The 16,407-nt window shown below is 44.2% G+C and overlaps 1 long non-coding RNA gene across 2 annotated transcripts; it reads left to right on the forward strand.

Annotated features, from left to right (window-relative positions):
• The first annotated feature begins 1,377 nt into the window (after positions 1 to 1,377).
• On the forward strand, positions 1,378 to 11,373 carry LOC138260784 (uncharacterized). Of its 2 annotated transcripts, XR_011198987.1 has the most exons (4): positions 1,378 to 1,524; positions 1,785 to 1,883; positions 3,217 to 3,259; positions 11,177 to 11,373. It is a non-coding gene; the product is annotated as an uncharacterized lncRNA (long non-coding RNA). The 2 variants fall into 2 exon arrangements; XR_011198986.1 differs by lacking the exon at positions 1,378 to 1,524 and having other exon boundaries at positions 1,564 to 1,883.
• Positions 11,374 to 16,407: the final 5,034 nt, after the last annotated feature.

Consider the following 16,407-nt stretch of genomic DNA (forward strand, 5'->3'; position numbering starts at 1 on the left):
TGGACAGCAATTGGCTGAAGTTTGTGGCACACTATGATTTCACCTTACTTCAAGAGACCTGGTTGGATGGGCTGGCTGAGTGGGATGGTTTTCAAAGATTTGCAGTCCCGGCTGTAAGGTCTCAAGGTGGTCGCCCTAAAGGGGGCTTAGTCACCCTAATCCGATTTTCCTAACTAGCGAGAGCCTATCAAATTACCTGTAAACATCAGGCTTTTTAATCACCTGGGTAGTTTTCTCAAATAAATTTAATGTTGTCTTGGTTAACTTCTATAATGCTGTTTGAGACTCTGGTTGCCAAATTGAGGTCCTTTTTTCTGTCTTGCAGAAATTGAAGTGTAGATTGGAGGGGTTTGGGCTGGATTTCTGTGCTGTGGTGTCAAGGGATTTTAATGCCAAACTAGGGAGTTACAGTACTACAATGAACCCTTTTGAGCAGGTTTTTGAGATACACTCAGACGAGGGATCACACGATGTGAGGGGTGGGGCTTTGATCAAGGCCCTAAGGAGTTTGGGTCTTTTGAACATTCTCGGCCTGGAAGTGGTGGGTACACTTCAGGCCCTTACTTTTGTAGGTAGTGGGGCTGAAACAACAATTTACTATATTTTTGTGTCCCCACCTATAAGGAACATGCTCAAGGATGGTGAAGTAGTAGTGTAGCATTTCAGTGATCATAATCCCCTCCGGATTTCTTTTAATTTTCCTGCAGCACACAGATTGATGCCAAGAAGACAAGAACCTCAAGCAAGTCAGAGTTGATGAAGTGAGACCAATAAGTTAGCCATGCCTATGGAGATTGCGGTGGGTGAACACATCCACTGCACCAACCAAGATTTAATTATGTGACTCTTCAGTTACACACAGACCTATGCAGTGCATTAATAGAGGTTTCATAATGTATGATAGTGCATTTCCCACTGAGTTACACATTTTTTATTTAGTTTTCATTTAAGCTGCCTGTTATTTTATATGTAGTTACCTGACCATGAGAGGCCAAAAAAAATTACAGAACATTTTATTTTTTGGCTACACCTTTGACCACGCCCCCACGCTCACTGACCCGCCCCATTGCATGCAGCATCACAGTTCCTATACTTTTTGTTATGATCTTCAACCACTGGTTTGAAACCTATGGATGCCTTATGTTTGTTAAGAGGGTAAATACGAGTTGAAAAGAAGGTGACCCCCTCAAGTGATATTAGTGCTTTCAAAGAGTTGAGGAAGATGCACCGCCTTCAAGCCACGCTTCAGAAGCGCTCCAAGCGGGCGGCACAGGCCTCTAACTGCGGGGGAATTTCGGGCTACATTCCGCTTGCAAGGGAACTGACCCTGTAGCTCGTAATCTCTTCCGCTTCCCGCCCAAACGCCTCGCCTGGAAGCAGTAGATGCACGGATACGGGTTCCGAGCAGCGCGCTGTAGTTCCTGTTGCTTTTGAGATAAACAAAGGCGTCAGCTTATGTCAGTTTATCGCGGGCGGCCCATGGGGCCTCACTTGCCTCGCTCCGGGCTGACATACTGTCCACAGGTGGTGCTAACGCGTCTAGCCGGTTTATTTTTAGCGGAGCTAATTTTGGCGCAGTGATTTTATCAGATCACTGTTAAGAACTGCCAGTCTGATCTATTGGTCCTGCTGCTTCAGCGCAGAGGCAGTGTTCCCACTCAATGCTTTTTCCTTGGCAGAGAAGAGTTAACTTGCGAAGTAATGACCAGCACATGCTGGTATTTACCGATTAACGGTTTGCAGGCGGAGCACAATATAATAAGAATAATATGTTTTATTTGCAGAAATGAAACGCGAAATCTTTCATACTTGATAAGAAACAGTTATCATTCCAGTCCATCCATCGTGATCTTGTGCCTGACCCAGTCCCGTCCACGCGGCAGGTAAGGTATAAAGAAGAATAAATATGAAGAGTATGTGAATAGAAAATGTGTCTTTCAGGAGTTCTGGCTCCATCTGCTTTCTCGTAAAAGAGTGAGCGAGGAACACATGAGTTCGCGGAGTGGGCGCCTCGGAGCTAGCTCTTGTTTTGTACCCAAAGCGAGGCACATCCTTTGCCCCCTAGTTGCTGGCACTCCTAAAGTGTAACTAGGCGCCATAGTCAGTGCATCCACGAATGGCGCTTTTGAGGGAGAAGTGCAGCGCCACAGGCGAGCACCTTTGTAGTCCAAGCCTAGATTCAGCTCCAGGGCTCCATTGCGAGATACCGGTTTGTCAGCTCTGCAACGTGCTGGCACCAGCCTGCTCCTGTGACCCACCGATACACAGAGAGCAGCATTTTACGGGCACCTGGGGGATTTGCCAGGCAGCGAGGACTGTACCGTTTTGTAAGGGGTATCAACAGAGGAGTGTATGGGTTAAATGAAACACCATCTACATCCCAGACAGATTTTACCTCTGTCCACTCTTCAGAGGCACTGGCTCCCATGAACCCGCACCATTTCACATAGGTCTGTTCATCTCTAATGGCCAGATGAAATTTAAGACACAGAAATAGAGACTATTGTGCATTCATAGCATTTTGTTTCACACGCTTTTAAAAATTCCCAACAGCGAAGAGCAGACAGCCAGAAAGACAGGGGAACATAATAGATCAACAGAGAAGACCCCTTCAATCCATGTCTGACCTGCTCTTGTTTCCACGAATACCAGCAAGAAGGCCAGGACACCAACACAAGGGGTTCATTCATTCTGATGGAGGAATCTACTCCACTCGCTCTACCTTTCTACTTCGTTTGAAGACAATTTAGTACAACAATATTGTTGCTGCATCCCCTCTTGTCGTTTTAAACCCCCTCCATATCAGCTGTTCTGCTTTAAAGGTCCATTCAATAGCTTACTTCTTATTTTTGTTTAAATTATCATTGTCCATTTTTCTGTTGTTTAACTTTGATGGTTGTTATTCTCATTCGTAGTTTTTTATTTTTTTGCATTTTTAACAGTGTTGCTGAATTTGTTTCTCTTCTGTCTAGGTACTCGTTTTCTCTTCCTACAGTTCCTTATTTTTTTGCTTTTATTTTTTGTCTTTTTACTTTTTTTGTTTTGTTTTTGTTTATATCTCTGGTTGATTTAATTTCTCACTGTTCTTTTTGCGGTTTGTTTTTTTGTTGCTTCACATGTTTGGTTCATATTTCACATGTTGCACCAGTTCTCATGTAATGCTTTATCGTACTTGCAGTTCGATTTACTGAATACTTCGTAATCTTTGTATTTCAGGTTGCTCACATTTCAATTATTTAATTAGTCAAATACTTGCTTGGTAAGTACCGTAAATCTTTTAACACATGTTTTTTTTTTTTTTTTTGATCAGATAAAATATTCCTTTCAATCAGGTGTACAAAAGTGCTGCTTAAATATTGCTGCAGTAAAATACAGACTGTTGAAGGAAGGCGCCCATCGGAGATTGGAAGAACTCCTAAACATTTGAAAAATGCAGGCCCTACAAGTAGCTGTGGCTTATTCAGCCAGTAGTTAGTTCTGTGTATCAAACCCACAGTGGGAAGACCTTTGCACCAGTACAGGGAAGAAGAATGTGAGAACTAGAAGTGAAACCTCTGCATGTTTGCCGTTCTTCCTCCAGACCAGACCTAAGTCTGGGACGCATCCCTTGTCCCAGCGGCTAATGACTACTGGCGCAATATTTCTTGCTAGTGGGGACCCTTGCACCGGTTAGTCCACCACCACTTAAATAGGTCCCTTCATTAAAAAGGCACTTTTCAGACAAATTGTGGGGCCTAGCCCACTAGTTTGCCAACAGTCCTAACTTAAGGGACCAATTGGACCCTTAACTGATCCAAAGACTCCAGTGACTTTGACTGTGACCCCCAGTGGCTACTACTGGCCAGGTACTTGGCACCTAGACATAACAATTAACCACCAAGAATTCCCGAAGGTGGGAATCCTGTTATTGGATGATGGGTTTTTGAGACAGCTGTTTTTGAAGGATGTAGAGTTGGACATCTTTCAGGGGTGCTGCCTTTTAGTAATGAGCATCTTTGGGTAGCAAAGATGGCAAGGCCAAACTAAAGCTTATGTACCAGTGTCCCCACTTTTCTATCCTGTCACTCAGATGACTATTTTTAAAGAATAGGCCCAAGCAACTCCAAACTTTACCGAACCGACCAAAGCACCCCTTGTTTGCTTACAATGGTCTGAGGGCTCAGTATTAAAGAGAATTCAGCTCCTTGCTTGAGCATTAAAAACATTTGGAGATTCATCTCTGGGCCAGACAGTGCTAGAATATATAAGAAGATTAAGAAAAACGTTTTTTCTCGAATTGCAATACTTAATGTATGAACCTTTTATTTTTTATTTCGCGATTCCTAATCGATCGCAACTCAAACTACCTCATGAATTTTAATGGGGGAGGTCGAAATTTGCGACCCATTAGGAATGACAGCCATCACAGGGGCGGTGGCCTGCTGAGGTCAGCAGACCGCCGTACCTGTGATTGCTGTTAAATAAAGAAGTCATTTTTTTATTTAGTGCAACTCGCTTTCCTTAAAGGAAAACGGGATACATTTAAAAGAACGGTCATTTTTTAAGAGTAGGCAATGGTTTGTGGGACCATTGCCTATTCATAAAAATATATATTTTTAACATTCTCAAAAAGGAAAAGGTTGCTTGTAAACCTCTTCCTGTTGGCAAGCGTTTTACCACCTCCACTGATTAATTGGTAAAATATTAATGTTTTGCAACACATTTCAGGTGCAGAACATTAACAGATACCATTAAGATTTGGTGTTTGGATGGTACTCCCCTTCTAAATGCGAATCACAAACCCAAATTGTGATTCTGTAGAAGGGCAGTTTGGTGTTTGCACATAAAAAAGAACATACTTGCGGTCGCAAACGGCCTGATTTTGAGAATCGGGCTGCTTATGTTCTCATATGCATGAAAGCAAGCTTCTCCACAGCTACCGATAGGTAGCTCCCCTGTGCAGCACAGCCTACTAAACTCTGAGCTTAATATATGTATATCAAAATTTAAAAGTGTATATTTGAGACGTAGATTTGTGTATTTTCAGAACTCGTAAGCTGATGTTTGCAGAAAAATGGTTGAATTTCCAAAATATATTTGCAGCTAATAATTGATAATTCATGTGGCACTGGGGAGATTTATTACCATTTGTATTACCTTGGTGCTGGGGTGTTACAGCTATGGTTGTTATGCGTTACCCACATAGATGCATTCTACAATGACAACACATTTTTTATATTACCACTGGCAACCGTGCCTGATGAACGGAGGTGACCACTGCTAGTTTTCTTGTATATGGCAGCCACTAATATAATCTTGTCTGGTCGTTGTACAACACTAATAATAGTAGGTCATGAACATTTTCATTGACGGTAAGTAGCTCTTATTACAGAAATGTTTGATTGATATTTTTGAATATATTCCAGGAATTCGGGAGAAAATTGTGTAATTGTAGGGGGAAGGGTACCTTGGAGGAGCTGCACATATTTAGAGGCAGAGAAGTCTTTGGCTTGCCTGTGACTGCTTGAGAGAAACGACCTACCCAACCTGGATTTACATAGGAAAGGAATTACATTTAATGAAAGAGGACTGCTCTAGAGTAGTTATATAGGGGGTCATTCTGACCCCGGCGGGTGGCGGTTGCCGCCCGCCTGTCGGGAAGCGGTTGCCGCCCGCCTGGCGGGAACCGCCATTTGGCCGCACCGCGGTCAAAAGACCGCTGGTGCAATTCCAACTTTCCCGCTGGGCCGGCGGGAAAGAGGCCTGCAACACTGAAGCCGGCTCCGAATGGAGCCGGCGGTGTTGCAGGCGTGCGACGGGTGCAGTTGCACCCGTCGCGCTTTTCACTGTCTGCTAGGCAGACAGTGAAAAGCATGCTGGGGCCCTGTTAGGGGGCCCCTGCACTGCCCATGCCAGTGGCATGGGCAGTGCAGGGGCCCCCAGGGGCCCCAGGACACCCGTTCCCGCCATCCTCTTCCTGGCGGTGAAAACTGCCAGAAACAGGCTGGCGGGAAGGGGGTCGGAATCCCCATGGCGGCGCTGCTTGCAGCGCCGCCATGGAGGATTAGCCCAGCCGGGGGAAATCCGGCGGGAAACCGCCAGACCCGGTTTTCCTATCGCGGCTTTACCGCCGCGGTCGGAATGGGCTTTGAAGCACCGCCAGCCTGTTGGCGGTGCTTCAGTCATCCGCGACCCTGGCGGTCATAGACCGCCAGGGTCAGAATGACCCCCATAGTATCAGGTGGGTGACTCACATGACAGGTTTAGATGCGCGACTGCACTAGAAGAAGTAGGAAATCCATTGTAAGAATGAATCACACCAGTGAGAAAAGCTCTCACTCTAAAGCACACAGAGCGTCGTCAAATGTAGCTAGTTGTTGGAAAGTGGGTCATTGGTAGTGGTAAGTATACTCCTACCAATGGCAATAAGGCCACCAACACAATACAGGGTCAGTAAAGGTCAAGGTAAATTAGCCCCTTGCTCATCCCTTGGTAGCTGTACCCAAGCAGGGAGGCCTAACTTAGGAGACAAGAGTGTAAAGCATTCAAAAACACCATTACCGTAAATAAGTGAGACACAACCCACAATAAAAATCCCACACCAATTTATAGAAATTAGTTATACTTTATGAGTAAATAGACACAAAAACAACAAAATCCAATGTAGGGAACCGGAGACATGATTTTTAAAAAAGAATAAACACTTTCTATTGCTTAGAAACACAAAGCGCTAAATCAGGACATTTGGTCATGGTAGACCAAGACAAAGTTTGAGACTGACCGCAATGGAGCCCTGGTCAGATATACTAAGCGGGTGGCCTTGGTCAAACTTTTACCTTCACACTTTGAATTTTTCTGGATATTTTTCTTCTGAGGGCCCTCGCTGCTCTTCACAAGGCCAGATTCGGTGAAGGTTCTCCGGCTTGACTTTCAGGGAGATCCCGGTCAAACCCTGGAAGTTGGAGCTCTGGAGCTTTTCAGCAGGATAAACTTGAAATCCAGGCCAGGTTGCAGTGAGGGTTTGCCAGATTGACTTCCTGGGTCGAGTCGGTCACCTCCTGGAGCTTCTTCACAAAAGATCTCCAAACTTCTGGAGATGTTTCCTGAAGTCCTCCTTGCAGGTTCAAAGGGCCCAAAAAACCTGGATGGCCCTTTGAAGGTTGGGACCACAATTCCCACAATACACCTGGCCAAATCCTTAAAAGTCCCCTGGATGCACTACAGTCTGGAGGCTCTTGCTGGAGATGATGCAGGTGAAGCTCTGTTAACCTGTAGCTGCAGGGGGTCCACTCCTTAGTCCTTCTTGAAGCAAGGCACAGCCCCCAGGGCTGTAGTACCAGATTCCATCAGGACAGTCCTTCTTTCTCCTGTAGTTTCAGGCAGCAGAACTGCAAGGGTATGCACCTCTCACATATTCACAGCTCCTGGGCATCCGGAAGAGGGGCACCCCTGACCAGTAGAATGCAGGGTGACACCCAGGTGCATGACCACTTCCTCCAAAGTGTGGCATATTTCTGTCCCAGAATGCACCATTCTTCCAAAATCCATGATGGCTGAAATTTCAGCAAAGCAGTCAGAGCTAACTAAACCAACTCCCAGTGTGGCTCATTTCCGTAGCTCTCCTCCTCTTGACATCTGCAAATTCTTTCCTGAAGCCTGCTATCTGGCTGAGGGGCACAGGGTGTAGGATACATCGAAAGGACTAAACCACCATGAATGATTGTTTACGTGCAGGAAGGGACACATTCCTGCACATAATCAATCCCCTCAACGCAGACACACTTGCACTATGGTGCAAGGGTGTCTGTGTTGGCAGCTAAATTTAGCGCGGGCGCAGGAGGAAACACAGGGGCGTGCCGTATTCTTTGAAATACAGCGCATCCCTGCGTTTCAAAACTCGGGCGGCGCTGCTGATTTTGACGCTGCACCAGTTTGTTGTCAATTTGGCCCTAGGGACTTATAGACAGATTGTAACCCCTTGCCCTATTAGCTACTAGGGGCTTACATGGTCTGTCAGGCCAATAGTAAGGGTACCCTAATACCTAATGTACTCTACAACATGTGTGTGTTTTAACATGGCACTGGCCTAGGCCTGGCTTGCATGGCCCAGGGCACAATCAGAGTCAGTACCAATCAGCAAAAAAATGTGGGTGAACAGGGCAAAAGGATGGCTTTGCAACACTAGGTTTGAAGGTGAAAGAGGTAGACACAATGAGGAGTCACGTTCCAATTCAGAAACAATGCAAGCATTTCATTTATCTTTGCTTCCAACAACTCAGCAGAAACTTTATAACTTGTACAAAATGTGTCTGTACCTCACCAATTTGTGAAGATGCTCTAGTGACAAAATACAGGGACAGAACAAAGAATTGGTGTTATAGATAGCTCCATAGAAAGCTATGCATGAGGCATTGCCAGTTTGCAAGTTTACTCAAGAGCAGGCTATCAAGCATTATGTAGAGAATAGATCAAAAACAAATGATATCTGTCCCCAGGGCTTCTTAGAAAGGACTGAGAAGGGCAACATGAAGCCCTTCCAAGAATTAATTCTCAACCACCCCCTTCCTGAATATGGAGACACTGGGATGAACAGTATATAATAAAGCTCATTTCACTCGCATCCAGTGACAGGTACTGGAGCAGTAACTTGGAAGGCCCATGGTTAACCTTTCTTTACTTTATTCAATACAGCAGCCCTAAAACATCAAAGACTTAATTTCCCTTGAACTCTCGAGAAGGAGAAAAACAACAACAGCCAGTCAAAGACCATCCTTCTGACTTTGGTTCATAACCATGTCTAAGATCCCTCTTTCTTCACTGCTCCAGCAGCCATGCAGTGAAGTGTTCCTTTCTTCCTCATATTTTGGAGTTGTGTTGCTTGCTTTATTCTCATTTCTCTTTGTGCTGAGCCTCAATTTCCCTCCACAGGCACCCACAGTATTGCATTCACCGATCCTCGCATGGGCTTCTATCAATAATTCAGGACTGTGCAATAATTCAGGGTAACGTGTGTAGGCCACTACAGGGAGCTCTGAGATCACAGGGTCGCTCCTGATTCTGGCCACAGCACGCTCCTTTCCCTACACAGCGGGGAAAGCTGACGCTAGCGATTTGGAGCCTTGGCCTCTCGTGCAGTCACCAAAGCCAGCCTGACACCCATTTCTGGGTCAGTGTTGAAGGGATCTTTCCTGCTGCAACACTTTTTTCGGTGCAGTGACTTTGATGCTCGCTTCAGCAGGGCTGTACCTTGGGACTCTAGGCACTGTTTACTGGCACCGGGGGCTGGCCCAGACTGCGGCCCTCTGTACATTTGGGTCGTGAAGGTTTCTATTAAAGCAGAGTCTCAGACTCATTATATTGATAGGTCTCCTAGCATCACATTGGCTCAAGATGCAACCTCAAAGACCACATTGTTGGTGAACGAATCCTACTCTTTTCTCCCCTTGAATGACGTGTTTTGAGAGGCTATGGACACCTCTATTCAGCATGTGCTGTCAGCCGCCCTGGTGCCCCTGGAAAAGAAAATCATGGAATTGACCCAAACACACCAGGAGCCTCGCCTCCTGGTGGGGAAAGTCTTTCTCAGCGTGCAGCACCGAAGAGACCCTATGACCAAGGGGTGGATAATGTGATTTTGAGCACCTTTAATTAGCTTTTCTTCGTTCTATGCCCCAATCTGTAGATACTGAGCCTTTTTATTTAACCCTCCCCCCCCCCCCCCCCCCGGACACCCCTGAATTCTTTGGGGATGATGATCTGCAGGGTGAGTCTGATGCTGAACGGCTCCCTCTGGACCATGGTGCCGTCTTTGGACAAGGTTTTCCAACCCCTCTCTAGCCCTGGCTCTCAGGCAAGCAATTCGGTGAGGGACATGGTAGAGCTTGAAGATCTTGAAGCCTGAAGGTCCTCCATGTGGTTCCCCAGTGACAATGTTGTGGCAGCATATATAGTGGGGCATTTGCTAAAAACCCCTGGAAAAGGAGGTTAACACCCTCTGACCGTCTCTTGTCAAATTCTTGGGCGGATGGAACAAATAAGAGGTATAGATCTGCTTGAGGATGGTGGTTATATTGGTGTGTTTAGAGGAATTCATATCTAGTGGAGTCCGATGTGTTCCACATCTTGAATTTTTTATCCTCCTTGGTGTTGGATGGGTTGGCCAATAGGTAGGTGAACACCTTTAGGTCCACCATATCAATAGGACACCATCCAACTGACAACACCCCAGTGTGGGCACACCCTTTGGTTAGGAAACTTATGTGGAATATAAGGATGTCTATTCTGCAAGATCCTAGATATTCCATACTCTGAGATGTGAACAAGGTTCTCAACCTTTTTCTCTCATGGCAACACAATAAATACCTTACTAGGAAACAATTATCAGTGTCTAATATGACAGCCCTGGACATTACAGGTAGGGTATTCACTCCAGAAGGGGTTACTTTTCACATTTCTCGAAGGATAAAATATAATGCCAGAGTGGTCTCTTATCTTGCTTTTCCCAAAAACCCCAAATTACGTGTGGTAAGATGCATTTAAGCCTATGAAGCCATGAGGGAGGATGTTCGCCCACTGGAAAACGTCAGCTCCTAATTTCTTTATGTAAGCTATTTAGGGTGGTGTCTTTTCCCACCATCGCCAGGTGGGTGAGGTATGTCGTGCAGGAAGGGGGCATAAATATATATTATTTTTTACGCTCATCCAGTAAAAGGTGCTATGGCTTCCAAAGCTTTTTCATTGGGTGCTAGACTGGAAGATATTTTGAACGTAGCCGATTGGTCGGCTGATTCTACATTCAAGACGTTTTCTCTCAAACTTTCTGTTAACATGGTTACATTGGTCATCAATGAGTTCTGAACTAACAATCCTTGCCTATGGTCCTGCCATAGAATCTAACATTTCCTTGCTTTAATAATGTAAAATTTAAATTCTATTATAGACACAGAGGTGAGGATTATTCCCACTCGAACTGGAGAGACCCCCCCCACCTTCTGTTGAAAGTATGGACGCTAAGAATCTGAGATTCATGTTGCATCATGTGGTATAAGTAGAATACATTCTCTGATTCATCTGGTGGGGGGCGAATATCTTATTTTATGAGATATACTGACAATGTCTCATTTATAGTTGTACTGTCCAAGGTGTTTTTTTATTGGCACTGGGACAGATGAGTTATGAGGATTTCTTTTTCTTACAGCAAATGACACTTCTCAACAAGAATGAACAAAGCATGACTGAAGAGGGGGTTTAGACATGGTTGATGGACTGCACTCAGAAAGAAGGGCTTTGATTGGCTGCTGTTGTTGTTTTTCTCCTTCCCAAGGGTTCATAGGAAAGGAAGCTTTTGATGTTTTAACACTGCTGTATTGAATAAAGTGAAGAAAGGTTAACCTATTATCCTCGCCTCTGTGTCCTTAATAGAATTGAACCTTTCTGTTACTAAAGCAAGGGCATTTTATATTAGACACAGCACCATGATTTGGTGGTAAACCCTTAGAGGCAATCACTGATGGTTCCAACTCACAAGCAAGAAAAACAGATTTATAGTGGTAGTAGACTTGCCTTTTATGACAAACACTGACTTGAAGCATCAAACGTTGCCTTGACGGGGTGGAAAACATAATTCCTTAAGCCTTATCACCTTGAACATCCAGAAATTTAAGTACATTAAGCAGGTGAGATGTGGAAGCCATGCGAACCTTTCATGGTAATTGTTTACATGTACTCCTGTAGCTTGGCACAATGTATTTCCATATTTGATTTTAAAGCAAAGGGAAATGAGTTGATGGAAATATGTAAAGTCGTAGGACAGTTGGAATTGGTTTACGTTTCCTCCAAACAATAAGTGGCTTGAGCCAAATGCCATCACTCTTGAGCAGATTCAAGTTATTCATAGATTTTTCAATTAGTGTGCTTAGGAGCACTCACATAAAACTACATTGTACTTTTTGAAGGACCTGTGAATAGCATTTGCTTATCACTTCTAATAAGTATGATGGAGAACCATTTCCAAATTGAAGGTGCCGCTAGTGCATCAAATCCCTGCATTCTCCCATTGTTAGTCCAAGTGGAGAGTTCCATTACTAAAGTCCCAGTTCTTGTTATGTTTACGTGAAAACTCTGTGCATTCTATAGTGACCATTCAAGAAACATATGTTTATTGATGCCCCGCATCTACTCATGCAAAGATGGAGAACTGGCTGCTCTCCAGTACTGAGCCATGTCTCACTACACAAGTGTTTTGCCTCAATGGCATCATAAATGTGAAGGAGGGTTAACTTCATGAAAGATGGAATCGATCAGTCCAGTACCCATGATAATGTAGTGGGGACCTTTTTCTAGAAACTCCAGATAATTGGACACCCCCAGGAGTTCTGGAAAAAAGTTGCTCATATACATTTATGATGTATCTGGACCCATTTTTGAAGCCCCTTTCTCCTTTCGCCCTGTGGCATTATTGAAAGTTAATAAGTCACACATCCATATATCATGCCACCTGCAATACAGAGATAGTCAGGGGAATTAATAACATGGGATTTGTAGATGTGGGAAAGCTTTTTAAATTTAGTGTCCCCATTGCAGCTGCTTCCAGTAAGTTGAAGAGTTGTAGCATCTTTCAGTTGAGAGATACCAGTGGCATCCTATTCAATGGAGGTCCAGAGGGCAGTCACCTGGGTCCCTTTCCCTTCGCTCCAAAAAGGAATTTTGCAGATTGCCTTCCCTCTAAATCACCCAAAGTGAGTTACCCCAAATATCAAAGATCTTGATCACAGAGAGGGGGGCCTGGAGGAAGCATGGCTCCGTTTAAGGAATGCAAATATGAGCAGTCACCCAGAGTCCACCTCTCCTATAGGTAAGTGGGATCCGAGCATGTTCCAAAGCACTAGTCATTGATCACTGACAAATGAGACATGCAATAATAGGCGGTTATTTCTAGCATACCCCACCCACCATTGAAGCAGGATATATAACATTTGGCTAAGGAGACCCTTGGGATTGCAATCTTCCATAAGAAACTCTAGAATAGTGCTTTGAAGTTAAGGAAGAAAGCAGGGAGCATATGGTGAGGGTAGTTCTGGAGAGCATACATTAGTTTTGAGAAGGAAACCATTTTTGCAATGGTGACACTCCCCATTAAGGACAGCTGGAGTGAGGACCAGTTGTCGAGGTCTCTTCAGAGGGAGCCAAAAAGATGGCTGATGTTACTGGCCCAGCTTTTAACTGGAGTACCTACGACTTGAATGCCACAATATTTGAAACCATTTTTCCCTAACTTAAACTCAGGGTCCCAGAGTAGCTTACATGCGGAGCTGCAGACTCAAAAAACAACTGATTTCGACTGGTTAATATACAATCCGGAGGTCCCATAAAAAACGGTTTAAGAGCTGCATCATATGGAGCGAGGTGTCAGAGACTTGTTCAAGTATATGAGTATATCATCTGCATATAAATAGATGGCATTTTTAATCTTGGTCTCTGACTGGATACATCAATTCCTGTCGTCATCCCTCAGCAATTGTGCCACAGTCGCAATAGCTAGGGCAAAGAGCAGTGAAGAAAGAGCGCAGCCTTGCCTTGCTCCTCACTCAGTAGGAAATGGGGAGGACAGAATGGATTGATGTGTATGTTTGCAGTTGGTCGTATATATAAAAGCCAGTTATAAGAAATAAATCCAGTTCCAAGAGCGAGCCAATGCATTATAAAGCTATCTAATGCTGGGGTAGATGGAGTGCCAGGAATAAAATTGCTCTAATTGGCATGCATCAATGATTGCATGTGTGAGATTAAGCAGTTAGTAAAGATCTTGGTAAGGTACTTGGGGCCAGATGTAGCAAAGGTCTTTACCCATTCTGTGTCTATGGGAAAATTTGTTGGTACATATGGCCCTTGGACTCTACATTGATTAAGAGATGGGCATAAAGGAAATGTAGCATTCAGCAGGTTTACCCAGCTTCAGGAGAACTATCACATATAAACAGAATTAGTTTAGAAGATTCTTTTTAAAGAAAATTGTTGAAAACGCACTGTTAGGGATTTTTTAAGAGGTTATCTGTCATATTGCTTCACAGGGGAGTAGCTTGGTCAGTAGGATGGAGGGGGAGGGGGGCTGTGTTTCAGATTTCCCAACAATCAAACTGGCACATAATTTTTAAAATACATTATACGACAAGCAGGGTGCACAATAGTGGCTTAAGAAGCAGTGGAAAGGGAGAGGAATGTGGATTGGTAAGGGTACTAAGTGAGAGAAACCACATTATTTTGTAAAATAACCAACACTTTTTACGTCTTTCCAAACAATGAGAGGGAGAGAGTGTGTGTGCGTTTTTGTCTTTGTGTGTGTGTAAATTCCAGGTGAAATCTGACAGACCCCACTTCATACCCGTCTGAAAGCACCTCTACCCACCTATTTATTACAAAGAAAACACACAGGACAGTCATCTAGGGGAGAATTCAAAGATGCCAACCCCTTGGGCATGCAAGGGACCCCAAAAACAGCCCAGGAGGAAAAGGGAGTTGTGTGCTCACCCACAAGTTCAGCAACCAGCAAAGTTGTCAGGCCCAGTTCAGGCAAAATGGAGTTTTGTTGAGTGAGCTTCGATCAGCCTCTAAGGGAGATGTTGAGGAGAATCGTCCATACTGAGCCACCATTGTGGACTGGTGAGCTGAGCCGCCAACCATCTATAAGGGTAAAATCAATGGAGAGGGATTTATCTACCTAGCCCCCTGAGGCTAACAAACTTCTCTTGATACGAAACTACAGGCATTTGGGGGAGTTCGACATTCTCAATAGAGGAAATATTATAAAGCTGATAAGGGAGACTGGCAAACTCACCCATATAACTTCCTCAGACCTGATATCTGTAGGATTCAAAACACATCCCCAAAGAAGTGATCAAGAAGTCATTATAACAACGTGGGCCTCTCAAGGCCTAGTAAACCAACTATTAATCCACCTCGATACGGTCAATTCATGGGGCATAGAGTTAGAAAAAAATGATCCACCCCTCTATCCAGGGCCGTTGCGGACTGCCAGGGTAAACAGGAAATCAGTGTTAAGAAGTGCAACAGGGGCAGACACAACCTTGAGAAAAGTGTGAAATGTTTCAGCAAGCTTGACACGGAACACGTTTATGAGGAAAGCCAAGAGTTCCGAGCCTTAAGAACTCAAAAAGACCTAAGGCCCGGAGAGCTGCAAGGCAGTAACTGCTCCTAACAGAGAGATCAAGAAACTGGAAATGGACACAGACAGCATCAACATTTGTTCATGGAACACCCACGGCCTCGAGACTCTGTTACAGTATGTGGACACGTGATCGTTCCTCCATGAATGCAACATCATCCTGACTCAGGAAACCTGGAACCTAGGGCCGTCAACGGTGGTAGGCTTCGTCGAGATGCAGGTACCTGCAAAGAAATCCTCAAAATTCAAACATCCTAGGGGTGGTTTGTCGACATTTATATCCACAGCATCTAAATGGGTAAAGAAGCAATTGACGTAGGGCTGGACTGTATTCAGGTATCAAAACCGGTTCCCAAAAGGTGCAGTTACTCTCAAATTGCATTAATACTTATAAATGCTTATATTCACCCAAAAAAAAAAACAGAGGGGCAAAAGTGGAATCCTTGTGTGAAACACTAAAGGTACTACAGAGGCACCATTATCAAGCCATTTTCTCATTTCTGGTGATATGAGTTTAGATTTAGTAAATGCAAGCAGGAGAAAGACAAAGTCTCATGTTGAAACAAGTACAGGAAATGTCTTGAAAAGCTAGGCCTGAGGATCCTAAATGGAAACAGCAAGGAGGACAATCCTGCCTCGATCATGTTCTTAAATGGTGGAAAATGTGCAACCGTTGACTGCACCCTGATAAATAACTCAGCATGGCCTCCATGTGCGACAATTTAAAATTAGGCCCAGAACTGAGTGTGGCAACTTCCCTCAAACTATGTGATTAGCATGCAGGTTTGTCTAGCTACAAGAATCGAGCAGTTTAATTGCTGCTCCAGTTACATTCAATCTCAAAAGAATAAAATGGCGCCAACAGATAATAGCAGTCTTGATGGAAGAAGTCTATTTTAGTCCAGAGGTATTGGAGGAAAGAAAAAGAGAAAAGGAAACACAAGACAAACCCTCTGCACACCAGCAAGAGATAGGAAGAAAGAATGGGAAGGGCTAATATCTTCCTTATTAGCAAAGTTTCCAGTTACGACACGGCCTCAAGGCAGGCCAAATGTCCAGAACAAAAAGGGGGGTTGTGAAAGGCATAACTGGTTTAATAAGGATCTGCACACTCAGAAAACCCAAATAGCCTGAGAAACCAATAAACTGGTAAAAGCGGTTAAACAGGGGCAGGAAAAAGATAAATCTATTCTTCAGGAGCTGAAAGCCAAGTATCACAAAGACTGCTGGAGAGAAAAAAACTTTCA

This window comes from Pleurodeles waltl, chromosome 10, assembly GCF_031143425.1.
Source record: "Pleurodeles waltl isolate 20211129_DDA chromosome 10, aPleWal1.hap1.20221129, whole genome shotgun sequence".
NCBI classification, from domain to species: Eukaryota; Metazoa; Chordata; class Amphibia; order Caudata; family Salamandridae; genus Pleurodeles; species Pleurodeles waltl.